The following is a 12726-nucleotide window of genomic DNA, read 5'->3' as shown; positions in this document are numbered from 1 at the left end:
TACCTTGTTGTTGGTTTCTCTCAACCTGTGGATGTCTACCATTATATCGTACTGCGACGTTATTTCGCCTCTTCAAAACTTTCGCACCATGGTATACATTTAAACCTATTGTATCGCGGGGTTCTGGTTCTTCAACTAATAATCCCCCTGACTTATATCCACACCGAGATATTCAGCAATCAAAGTAATAAATATACCACCTCCTATTATGCTATGCGGTCTCATCCCCCTAACCATAGCTGATAAATAATAACCCACACAATAAGGTATACTTACAGCGCTTTGTGGGTCTCGAATACACATGTGGTAAAACAAATCCTGTTCATTTACCTTTTCCTTGTTCTTACCTCGTTGTGTAATCGAATTGGCTAAAAACCTATGAATTACTCTTAATTCAGCTCTATCTATATCCAAATAAGAGTAATTTCCCCCTTTAAATCGGTGATGGCTAGTCATTTGACTCCATACACCATGCGTATCAAAATTTTCGTCTATCTTTCTACCATTTAGTATCAACCCTCTACAATCGGCAGATGCTAGCTCCTCAGACGTATATATACGTAAAGCCTGAGCCATGTCTAGTAAAGACATGTGGCGCATCGAACCTCCTAACAAAAATCTAATAAAAGATCGATCGGTTAAACTAGCTACCCGATCATTTAATTCTATACTACACAACAATTCTTTACACCATACTTTATATACAGGCCTACGCATGTTGAATAACCGTACCCAATCGTTAAAAGTAGAATTACCATACCTCTGTGCAAGTAATTCCCTAATTGGCCCGGCCAATTCTACAGCTTCTAATGGTCCCCATTCTATGACCCTAGGTACTTCAACAGCTTTAGAATGAAGAATATGCAAACCCCTTTGGTAATTTGGATAATCTATCCAAAGTCTGTCAAATCTCAGGTTCGGGTGCAAATCTTCCAAGTGCATATCAGAAAATGTCATGACTGGATGAGGTATATCTTGTTTGTAGTAGTTATCCACCTCATGTTGTTCCGCATTCTCAGCAGAAGCATTGCGAGCTTGGGATGAAGATTCACCCCTTTCAGTCTGCAAAACATATCAAACACAATTTTTGTGCATCCAAATATGCATTAGTGTCAGCAAAATCATCAATCAAAATAATTACAATGACATGTTTAATTTATATCAAACTTAAGCTCATTTTCATATTTTCATCAAATCTACAATTTTTCAAATAAGCATATACGAAAATGTTCGCCAAGTTCATAAGCATTCAACTCAAATAACATGTCAAAATAATCGTTACTAGCAATTAAACAAGTTTCAAATGGCATTATCTCTCAAAAATCAAGTTCATGAATTTTAGACTTGAAAAAGTCCACTTTAATTCTCAAAATCATGTTTAGGCTCAAAGTTTGGATCATTTAACTACCTAAACATGTTACACTACTTAATTTAGCAACAATTCATGACAAAAATCGGCCATAACCTGTTTATATCAAAAAGCCCCAAATTTGCTCAAGAACACAAACCCTAGATTACTCAAAATTTGAAGTTTAAGGCTTCTAATCATGTTAAATAGCATCAATCTAGGTTATACAAGCATAATACATAAGCAATTTAAGCATAATTACACTAAAAAGCATCAAAATCGAATTGGGTATAAAATTGCTCAAGAACACTAATTTTCGGATTAAATGGTGTTTAGGGGTAGAAATTTACCGTTTTTCTTGAGTAATTCCTTGATAGCATCCTTCTCAACATGATTTTAGTAAAAGTTTTGATGAAAAACGGCCCAAAATTACGAATTTGTGATGTGTTTGTGTGTGTATTTCGCAGTATTTTGTGGGTGTGGATTGTGGACTGATCTGTTCGTTCAGCTTTTATTTTTCTCTGGATTTTGCAAGCTCCGCGACTTGCGGTGTTTCACTCTTCAAACTCCGCGAGTCGCGGCCCTTTTTTTTTTTTTTTTTAAACAATCCTTAACTTGTAAAACAAATAAAATAAATATAAAATTTTGTTTTCCTTTGTTTTAGGACGAGGTCGTTTCGGATCGATGTCCTAGTCCGTCCCTCGACAAAATTTTAAAATTTGTCTTTTTGTAGCGATTGTTTTAAAAGCTAAGATTTTTGGGTTTTTTAATATTTTTGGCATACTTTAATTCAATAAGATTAAAAATAATGATAATAAAAGTTCTCGTCCCTCCCTTGGGTAAAGCAATTTCGGTTCAATGACCTAGTCTTCAACTTACGACGAATTTTAAAAATCATATTTTTAACTTAGCGAAATAAAGTAAATTTTTGTTTTTAAATATTCACACAACTTAAATATAAAATTCAAAATTAATATTAAAAATTCACACCAAACTTAAAATTTAAAATGCAAAAAAATAAAATTCATATTTTAAAAATTAAAAATTCACAGCAAACTTAATTTAAAAATTCATATTATAAATTCATACCAAACTTATATTAATTTTTTTTCAAATATTTACAATTTTAAATATATAGATTTTACAAAGTTTACAATATTAATTTAAGATTTATATATTAATTTTAAAAACATGGTAAAAATAAAAGTAAAAATCTTTTTGGCTTTTATCCCACTTTAATCAATCAAATATTATCAAAAATATGCGCCCCTCTTTTTGGTAAAGTAATTTCGGTTCCAAGACCTAATTTAACTCATGACGAATTTTTGAAATATTTTGGGTTGATTGATTAAAGATATTTATACCTTAAGAATAAACGTTAAATTTCGCAGTGATGTAATAAATTTTTGAATGATATCAATAATTTCGGTCGCCAAACCTAATTTTATTCAATACCAATTTAATACTTTATAGCGAACAAATTAGCGTTTATTATCAAAAGGTTAAAAATAAAAATAAAAACAAAAAAACTGTACAGACTTACCTGTGAGATAGTATTCTTAGTTATATGATCTATCCCATTCATAAGATAGTCGGTTTAATTGGTTTTCCATGGCTACATAGGCGTAACCTCGAGCATTCAGTGTTTTTTCTTTTAAACATAAGAACAGTCCGTGTCTGCATAAAGTAACAAATTCGGTGTTTGAATAGGTTTGATTATTTGAACATTTACCTCCATGTGACCATTTTCCGCATTTGTGACATCTTTCTAGGTGTCGTGCTCTTCTTTTCGTTGCAGATTTTGATTTTCCTTTAACAAATTGTAACTTATTATCTTCGCATCTGGATTCTTTTCTTACTTCGTCCAATCTTTCTCTGATTACTGATACTATTTCACTCGAAAGTGTGTCATTATTACGTTTAGTGATCCAAGCGTGTAGCATTAGACCATGGTTTAGTTCATAGGCAGTCTTCATTTCGTAAAAACCTAAAAAAATAAAAATTCAGAATGGGGGGAGAAGACTAGTTCTTTAGGGTCTGCTAGGGAAAGACCATTCGGGTTCCATTTTCGAGAACTACACAAAAACAAAAAATCTAACTCTAACAGAAATACATATTATCCTTTAAAGACTTGATTCTCCCCACACTTAGTTAGCTGTGGTATCGAAATTTTGATTAACTTCGTTGTCAACTTCCATTGGACTATCTATGTAGTGTTTAACTTTGTGACCATTAACTTTAAATTCAATCCCATTTGAATTTATTAATTCTATCGTTCCGTATGGGAAAACTTTTTGACTATGAATGGTCCAGATCATCGTGATTTCAATTTTCCAGGAAATAGCTTGAATCGTGAATTGAAAAGAACTCTGTCTCCTTCTTTAAATTCTTTTAAACTTCTGATTCTTTTATCATGCCATTTCTTCGTTCTTTCTTTATAGATTAACGAATTTTCGTATGCTTCATGTCTTAATTCTTCTAATTCGTTTAGTTGACTTAATCGTAGAAGTCCAGCTTCATGTATATCAAGATTACATGTCTTCAAAGCCCAAAATGCTTTGTGTTCAATTTCTACTAGAAGATGACATGCTTTTCCATAAACAAGTCTAAAAGGTGTGGTTCCAATTGGAGTTTTGTAGGCTGTTCTAAAAGCTCAGAGTGCATCCTCTAATTTAATGGACCATTCCTTCGAATTTGATCCTACGGTTTTCTCTAGAATACGTTTTAAAGCGCGGTTGGTATTTTCAACTTGTCCACTTGTTTGTGGATGATATGCGGTGGAGATTTTATGAGTTACTCCATATCTTTTGAGAACTTTCTCAAGTTGATTATTACAGAAATGAGTACCCCGATCACTTATTAAAGCTTTCGGTGTTCCAAACCTTGCAAAAAGATGTTTTAAAAAGTTGACTACAACTCGTGCATCGTTAGTTGGGAGAGCTTGTGCTTCTGCCATTTTAGATACATAATCAATGGCAACGAGAATGTAGAGATTATTATGAGATTTTGGAAATGGACCCATAAAGTCAATACCCCAAATGTCAAATACTTCACATACTTGGATGACATTTTGTGGCATTTCATCACGTTGACTTATTTTTTCGGCCCTTTGACAAGCATCACAGGATTTGCAATGAAGGTGTGCGTCTTTGTAAATTGTAGGCCAATAGAGTCCAGCTTCATAAACTTTTCTTGCTGTTAGTTGAGGCCCATAATGCCCTCCTGTTGGTCCTGTGTGACAATGGTTTAAAATTTTACTAGCTTCATCTCTGAATACACATCAGCGTATTATTCCATCGGGAAAACTTTTAAACAGAAGTGGATCTTCCCAGAAATAGTGTTTTATATCACTGAAGAATTTCTTTCGTTTTTGGTACGATAATCCTTTTTCAAGGAATCCACATACTAAATAGTTTACATAGTCAGCAAACCATGGAATTTCATTATAATCTATCTTCAATAGATATTCATCAGGAAAGTTGTCTTGTATGGCCGATTCATTTAGAACTTCTAATTCGGGATTTTCAAGACGAGAAAGATGATCAGCGGCGAGATTTTCTGCTCCTCTTTTATCTCGGATTTCAATATCGAACTCTTGTAAGAGTAAGATCCAATGGATTAATCTTGGTTTGGCATCTTGTTTTGAAAATAGGTATCTAAGAGCAGAATGGTCAGTATAGACCACTGTTTTAGCTAGAACGAGATATGAACGAAATTTGTCAAAAGCAAAGACAATAGCAAGGAGTTCTTTTTCAGTAGTTGTATAGTTCGTTTGTGCTCCTTGTAACGTCTTACTAGCATAATATATAGGTTGAAATCGTTTTTCAATCATTTGTCCTAAAACGGCTCCCATTGCAAAATCACTTGCATCGCACATTAGTTCAAATGATAGATTCCAATTTGGTGTTATCATGATCGACGCATTAGTGAGTTTCTCTTTAAGAATATTAAAAGATTTGATACATTCATCTGAAAAGATGAATGGAGCATCTTTTTCTAGGAGTTTATTCATAGGAGTGGAAATTTTAGAAAAATCTTTTATGAAACGTCGGTAAAAACCGGCATGCCCTAGAAAACTCCTAACTCCTCTAACATTGGTGGGATGTGGAAGTTTAGCAATTACATCTACTTTAGCTCTATCCACTTCAATTCCTTCTTTTGAAATTTTATGTCCAAGAACGATGCCTTCTTTAACCATGAAATGGCATTTCTCCCAATTAAGTACTAGATTTGATTGTTCGCATCTAATAAGCATTCGTTCCAGATTAACTAGACATGATTCAAATGTATCACCGAAGACTGAAAAGTCATCCATGAAAACTTCCATGCATTCTTCTATCATGTAGTGAAAAATCGCCATCATACACCTTTGAAAGGTTGCAGGGGCGTTGCAAAGTCCAAATGGCATGCGTTTGTAAGCAAAAGTACCATAAGGGCACGTGAATGTGGTTTTTTCTTGATCTTCGGGTGCTATTGGAATTTGAAAATATCCGGAAAATCCATCTAGAAAACAATAGTAACTATTTCCGGCTAATCTATCCAACATTTGATCAATGAAAGGTAAGGGAAAGTGATCTTTTCTGGTGGCGTCATTTAATTTTCTATAATCAATACACACACGCCATCCTGTTACAGTCCTAGTAGGAATAAGCTCATTTTTTTCATTTGTAATGACAGTCATGCCACCCTTCTTAGGTACGCATTGAACTGGGCTTACCCATGGACTATCAGAAATTGGATAAATTAGACCTGCGTCTAGCAGTTTAATAATTTCTTTTTTAACTACATCTTGCATATTAGGATTTAGTATTCGTTGGCGTTGCACATACGTTTTATGACCTTCTTCCATAAGGATTTTATGTGTGCAATATGAAGGACTTATTCCTTTAATATCATGAATCTTCCATGCAATGGCTGGTTTATGAGCTTTCAACACAGAAATGAGTTGTGATTTCTCATTTTTAGTAAGTGAAGACGATATTATTACAGGTAATTCAGATTTACCATGTAAATAAGCGTATTCCAAATGGTTTGGAAGTGGCTTTAACTCTAATTTCGGAGGTTCTTCTATCGATGATTTGTATCGATATCTGTCTTCTTCTTTTAGCATTTGAATTTCTTCTGTTGTTGGTTCATATCCATTAGCTATAAGTGTAGCTAACATTTCAGCTTCATCAATTGGTTCATTACCTTCTCCTAAAGAACATTCTCATGTTCCTTGTAATTCTGGAAATTCTTCTAATAATTCTGCATGTGAATCTATAGTTTGAATATAATAACATGTATCATCTGCAGATTGCGGTTGTTGCATTGCTCTATCAACTGAAAAGGTAACACTCTCATCCTCTATACTTAGGGTCAATTTCTTACCGAACACGTCTATCATTGCTTTAGCCGTGTTTAAGAATGGTCTTCCTAATATGAGAGGAACTTGAGAATCTTCTTCCATGTCCAGAACAAGAAAATCTACTGGAAATACTAAAGTACCAACTTTAACTAGCACGTTCACCATTATCCCACTAGGATATTTTATTGATCGATCGGCTAGTTGTATGCTTATTCTTGTTGGTTTCAATTCTCCAAGGTCTAGTTTAGTGTATAGTGAAAACGACATTAAATTTATACTAGCACGTAAGTCTGCCAATGCTTCTATTGAACTAAGACTACCCAGAAAACATGGAATTGTGAAACTTCATGGATCCGATAGTTTTTCTGGTATCTTATTCAACAGCACTGCTGAACAATTAGCGTTCATAGTAACAGCCGAGAGTTCTTCCATTTTCTTTCTATTCGTGATCAGATCTTTCAAGAATTTAGCATATCTAGGCATTCCTGAAATCACATCAATGAAAGGAAGATTTACATTTATCTGTTTAAACATATCCAAGAATTTGGATTGCTCGGCTTTAAGTTTCTCTTTCTTCATTTTACTCGGATAAGGAAGTGGTGGTTGGTATGGTTTAACATAAGGTTTAGCCTTAACTGTGTTATCTTCATTAACCTTTTCAACTACCGGTTCTTTTTCCTTATCTTGTTCAGGTTGTGGTTCTTGTGGAGTAGGAATAGCTTCCTCAGAAGTTACAGGTATTTCAGGTGGTTTAAGTGTTGTACCACTTCTTGTGGTAGTGGCTTTAGCTGTTTCATTCCGGGGGTTAGCATTTGTATCACTAGGTAAACTTCCCAGTTTTCTTTCACCTATTAATCTTGCTAGGTTACTTACTTCTTGTTCCAGGTTTTGAATAGAAGCTTGTTGATTTCTAAATGCTTGAGAATTTTGTTCATTGGTTTGTTTTTGAGATGTGAAAAACTGCGTTTGAGTTTCAACTAGCTTCGTCATCATATCTTCTAAATTCGGCTTTTTATCATCGGGTTGGTGGTTTGTTTTGAAAATTAGGTCTTTGCTGATTGTAATTATTGTTGGACACTTGTTGATTACTAGGACCTTGTTGGTTGTTGTATGGAACATTTCTGTTATAATTCTGGTTTTGATTGTAAATCGGTCTTGGTGGTTGATAATTATTCTGATAATTATTTCCGGGCCTTTGGTTTATGTATGAAATATTCTCTCTTTGTTCCATTGTTAATTCAATACTGAGACAATCTTTTGTCAAATGTGGTCCTCCACACTGCTCACAACTAATTCGTATTGAGTGAATATCCTTAGTCATCTTTTCCATTCGTCTCTCCACAGCATCTATCTTTGCGAAAATGGAATCTAAGTCATGGCTAGAATCGGCTCTAGCTGCTTTAGATGATCTAACGATATCTTTTTCTTGGTGCCACTCATGTGAGTGGGAAGCAGTGTTATCAATAATTTTGTAAGCATCAGTTTTGGTTTTCTTCATAATGGAACCACCAGCTGCTATATATATATCTTTCCTTGTAGTGATGTCGCATCCTTGGTAGAACATTTGTACTATTTGACAGGTGTCTAAACCATGTTGCGGACATCCTCTTAATAACTTTCCAAATCTTGTCCACGCCTCATATAGAGTTTCATTCGGTTTCTGTGTAAACGTAACAATTTCTCCTTGAAGTCTTACGGCTTTAGATGCAGGAAAGAATTGTTTAAGAAAATTTTCAACTAAAACGTCCCATGTATCAATCGCCCCTTCAGGTAACGATTCCAACCAATCTTTGGCTTCTCCCTTTAAAGTCCAGGGAAATAACATGAGATATATTTGTTCATCTTCTACTTCTCGGATTTTAAATAGTGTGTAGATCCTATTAAAGGTACGAAGATGTTCATTTAGATCTTCCTTCGGTGCACCACTAAATTGGCATTGATTAGTCACCATGTGTAGAATTTGTCCTTTGATTTCATAATCTGGCGCATTAATGTCAGGATGAGTAATTGCGTGACCTTGGCCAGTGCGTTTAGCTCTCATTCGGTCTTTCATACTTAAAGGTTCTAGATTCTCCATAATTGAATTTGTTGAATCGGAATCACTAGAGGATTCTGATTTAATGGTTCGTTCCTCAACAATCTCTGTTTGAATGATTGGTGGTTCCGGAGGAAAATTTAATGGTTCAGGATCTATGAATCGTCCCTGAATATTCTCCGGATTCTCAATTGTGAGGTCGGGTTCAAAAAATGGATTATCGGAAATTTGAACTGGAGTACTTGGTCGACTGGATGACGATTCTAAAGAAAAATCAACGGCGGTAATATTTGCTAAATGTCTTGATCTAGTTACAGGTGGTGAACGTACAAAAGGTGGTGAACGTCTTGCTCGGTGCATTCACTGAATATCCTATTAGTTTTTAAAAAGGAAAGAAAAATTATATAAGTTATCCAATTAATAGACTTTTCTGATTTTGCTCACGTTTCGAATAGCCAAAAGATGCAGCAGAGGGGCAGGATTCGTTTGGTCTCAATATAATTGAGGACTGTTTGGCTCTAATAACCCGGTCCACGTACAAATCCAACTATTACTACGAACCAGAAAATTTTGATGTCTATCAATTTAACCACTTAAAATAAATTTTCGTAATTTTAAGAAATTTAGATAAGAAGTAGAATAAAAAATCTATGTCCTAAAAACTAGAATAGCGAGAAATAAGAAAAAAAAAAGAGCGTGTCGGAAAAAGATCGAAAAATAAAAATAAGAAAGAAAAAGAGTGACTTATAGAACTTAAAAACACTAGACTAACCCAACCTTATTACTATCACTAACTTAAAATTATAATCGCAAATTGAGATTACTAATTGGAATGATAATTGATACATAGGTAAAAGGTGTCTAAAAATATTAAAGCTTACAAGAAAAACTATATCCCAAATGGCAATAACTTAAAAAGAAACTAAAACTTAAAAAGGCGTCGTAAAATTCTAAAGTACCTAAATCTTAGTCTAAAGAAAAGGCACTTAAGGGATTTTACGGCAAAGCCTAAAAATCTAGAAGTAAAAAAAAAATAACTATGGCAAAAACTATATCTTAAAACTAAATACGAGCGAAAAATACAAATATTACGCTAAAACAATTAAAAAGGGACAAAATATAAAAATATACAAAAAGTTGTAAAAATTACAATTTTTATAAAAATATTATTTTTATATTATTTATTTTATTAAACTATTAATTTTATATTTTAATTAAACAATTTTTACTAAAATACAATTTAATTTAAAAACTTAAAACTAATTATAATAATAAATAAGTAATTATGGTTAATAATAATAAATAAATAATAATTACCCCGTATTTAATGCTGATTAGGGTTTCTGTCGGCGTGTCAGAGTGTCTCCGCGAGTTGCGGTATTCCAAGCAGCAAACTCCGCGAGTCGCGGGGTTCCAATTTTCAGATAACAGGTTGATTAAAATTCGACGCGTTTTTATTTTTATTTATATTTTCTGTTTGAATAAAAATATTTAAATAAAACTTATATTTTTATAAAATAAAAATAAAGAAACTTCATAAAACTTAAATATTTAATAAAATCTTAAAAAAATATATAAATTTTTGTTTTCTTTTTATATTTTTGAATAATTAAAAATGTATTTTTACAAAAGTGAATTTTAATAAAAGTAAACTAAAAATAAAAATCTTTTTTTTATTTATTTATTTAGCGTTGCACTTCCGGCTTTTAAGTTTGATAGTCTTCTCCCCGGCAGCGGCGCCAAAAATATACTTGATGTTAAAGCTAAGGGGTATAAAATACTATTAAATTTTAGCAGAAAATACTATTAAATACGATACAATTTTACACAAGATATTTATTTATTTATAGAATAGATATACTTAAACCTTGCTACAACACTTATAGGCAGTGTACCTAATCGTACAGTAGTGTAGTTTTTAGCAAGTCCGGTTCGTTTATAAAAATACAAATATATATATATAAGTAATATTATTATTATAAAGGGGGATTTTTACCGTTTAATGGCCGGTTTGTCGATTTTAAAACTTTAGTCACAGTTAAAACAAAATGTAAAATATTAAATAAATAAAAGACTTAATTTAAAGCGTAAAGTAAATAACGATAATGAAATTGCGAATAATAAAAGTGCGATAAAATAAACTTGCGATAATTAAAAAGTACGATAATTAAAAGTGCAATTTAATACAATAACAATAAAAATGCGATAATTAGAAGTGCAATTAAATATAAAATAAAGGAAATTAAATATGAAATAAAAGAATTATGCTTATTTAAACTTCCGTAATCATGATGTTTGACGTGTTGATTTTAGTTTTATGCCCATGGGTTAATTGTCCTTTGTCCTGGATTATTTAATATGTCCGTCTGGTTTTTGTCCATAACAGTCCATCAGTCATAAATATAAAGTGCGAGTATCCTCGTCAAATTATCCTTATACCCGAAGTCAAATATTCCAACTAATTGGGGACTTAAACTGTAACAAGATTTTAATACTTTGTTTAATAATTACACCAGGATGTCGACTGAGTGTAACCCAAGGTTTTAATACTTTGTTAACAATTATGTCAAGTGTCCTTGTACATAATTTCACCCCTGTTTTAATAATTCTAGTGGCTATTAATTCATTCCCGTGTCCGGTTAAATGAACGATTATTCGTACATATAAATACCCCGCCCATCGTGTCCGATTGAGTGTATATGGTAATTTATGAGTACGTCCAATTATAAATCTTTATATTAACATTAACAAACTATCATTTAGTTAAACAAATATAAAGCCCATTAATAGCCCATAGTCTAATTTCTACAAGTGTCGTTTTTTTTGTCCAAACCCCAATTATGGTACAAAGCCCAATTACCCAATTTTAGTAATTAGCCCAACATCATGATTACTTCGGATTAAATAAGCATAATAATAACTTAGCTACGAGACATTAAATTAAAAAGGTTGAACATAACTTACAATGATTAAAAATAGCGTAGCGTTACACGGACAGAATTTCGACTTACACCCTTACAACATTCGCTAACATACCCTTATTATTAGGATTAAAATTAAAATTAAAATTAAAATATAAATTATAAATATAAATATAACGTATAGATATAGAGAGATTGATATATTTTGGATATAAAATGATCAGAATTCGTTTGCTTTTATAGGGAATTGAGTTCAGGGGGTCTCCGCGAGTCGCGGTACTTTTAACCTTCGAACTCCGCAAGTCGCGGAGTTCGTTTTTACAGCTCATTCAACCTTGGCTCTTTGTTTGCCGACGATTTTAAATAATAATATAATATATATATAATTTTTAAGAATTATTTATATATTATATTATATTCATGTGCATAGTTGACTTGTAATTTTTAGTCCGTTGCGTTGAGCGTTGAGAGTTGACTCTGGTCCCGGTTCTGGATTTTCGAACGTCCTTGCGTACAATTTAATATCTTGTACTTTGCGTTTTGAATCTTGTACTCTTGTAATTTCGAGACGTTTCTTATCAATAATTGGAACCTCTTTGATTGTATTTTGTACTTTTGAGCTTTTTGGTCGTTTGCGTCTTCAATTCGTCGAATCTGTCTTTTGTCTTCACCTTTTAATATTTAAACGAATATCACTTGTAAATAGAACAATTACAACTAAAAGCTTGTCTTTCTTGGGGAATAATGCTATGAAATATATGTTCGTTTTTAGCATTATCAGTGTTCTTCACAAAATTTGAACTCGTTTTAAGATTTCTGATGAAACTAATGATTCAGGAAGTTTATGTTAAGGAATTAGAACTTATTTCATTAAGGAATTGAAGGCTAAAAACCGTCCAATCTTGAAAATCAAATTCTTGTCCTTCGTTTACGTTTTCAACCCACAGTACCTGTTTCTGTTATTTTTTAATATTTTTTTTAATTATTTGCTTAAACATTTATAACCAACGAATATGATTAAAAATAAAATTCTAAAAACTAAATGGTTAATTTATTTTTGTGATTTGGATTGAGT

Source organism: Rutidosis leptorrhynchoides, chromosome 2, assembly GCF_046630445.1.
Source record: "Rutidosis leptorrhynchoides isolate AG116_Rl617_1_P2 chromosome 2, CSIRO_AGI_Rlap_v1, whole genome shotgun sequence".
NCBI classification, from domain to species: domain Eukaryota; kingdom Viridiplantae; phylum Streptophyta; class Magnoliopsida; order Asterales; family Asteraceae; genus Rutidosis; species Rutidosis leptorrhynchoides.
Note: the sequence above shows the minus strand (reverse complement) of the source record.